The 1,339-nt window shown below is 39.4% G+C and overlaps 1 pseudogene; it reads left to right on the forward strand.

Moving 5' to 3' along the window:
• The first annotated feature begins 982 nt into the window (after positions 1–982).
• Positions 983–1,125, forward strand: LOC129343750 (U2 spliceosomal RNA; annotated as a pseudogene).
• The last annotated feature ends 214 nt before the right edge of the window (positions 1,126–1,339 follow it).

The following is a 1,339-nucleotide window of genomic DNA, read 5'->3' on the forward strand; positions in this document are numbered from 1 at the left end:
AGATTGGGAAGATCTGGGTTCAAATCATGGGTACTCATGAAGCTGATGGGTGACCTGGAGCCAGCCACTCTGCCTCAACCTAGCATATCCCTCAGCAGACACAAGAGACTCTTGAGGGATTTGCAAAGGACAAAGGACTTGAGAAACTTCTAAAATTTCGTAGGGAGAGGCCCTCATATAAAACAAAGAAAGGGCAAGATGGAACTGAACTGCCTGTTAGTATTTAGAACACACAAATCACTGGGGAAATCTGTACAATCTCCACTGAGGTCTCTTCAATAGCATATGTGCAGAAGTTCCTGCTAGGATGTGCCCAGTATAATTAGAGGGGTAGCTGGGAGTCAATAGTGGGATGCTGTGCTGGCATCCTTCAAAACAGGCTGGTGTATCTTTGAGTTACACCAGTGTGTGTTTGAATGGCACCAGCATGGGGCTTAACAGTATCCTAAGCAGTTTGCCACTCTTCCACTTGAAGCCAGCTGGGTGACCTTGGGATAGTCACAGTTCTCTGGAGCTCTCTCAGCCCCACCCACCTCACAGGGTGTTTTGTTGTGGGGATAATAATGACATACTTTGTAAGCCGCTCTGAGTGGGCATTAAGTTGTCCTGAAGGGCGGCATATAAATCAAATGTTGTTGTTGTTGTTGTTGTTGTTGTTATTTCTGGTTCTTATCAAAGAACATAATTTGGATAGAGTTTTATTTCATTACTACATGACTTAGAGCCAGTGTGATATGTGACAGTAGACTAAACTTGGAGAGATACAGGTTCGAATCCCAGCTTAGCCAGGAAGCTCAATGGGCGGTTTCAAGCCATTTTCTCTCAGCCTACTCTATCCCACAAGATTGTTGTAAGGATTAAATGTAAAGGCTAATGCCTTTAGCTCTTTGGAGGAGTGTACTAAGTGAAGTGAGTGAATACAGAGTTTACCAGTTTTGAGTATAAAAGTTCCTGAGACACCAAGAGCGGTATTAAGTAACATATCGCTTCTCGGCCTTTTGGCTAAGATCAAGTGTAGTATTAAGTAACAGATTAATTGTTGAATTAAATAATTAAACTAATAGGTTAATATACTAAATAGTACGAGGCTGAACACAAGGCTGAACATAAAATGTTTAAACTTTCACCTAGCGCTGGATCTTAAAAATATGTTATTAGATATTTTATCTAGTAGTATTATAGTATGAGTATGTGTTTATGGCATAATTAACTTCTTTTTTGTATAATAGACCAATCTTAGAATTTTAGAAAAAATAGAAAGGCTTTTTTGAATAGATAGTAGAAATCTAAGGAAAACTAAGAATTGCTACTGTCGAAGAGGATCATTTGTAAAGTTAAA

Source organism: Eublepharis macularius, chromosome 15 (assembly GCF_028583425.1).
Source record: "Eublepharis macularius isolate TG4126 chromosome 15, MPM_Emac_v1.0, whole genome shotgun sequence".
NCBI classification, from domain to species: Eukaryota; Metazoa; Chordata; class Lepidosauria; order Squamata; family Eublepharidae; genus Eublepharis; species Eublepharis macularius.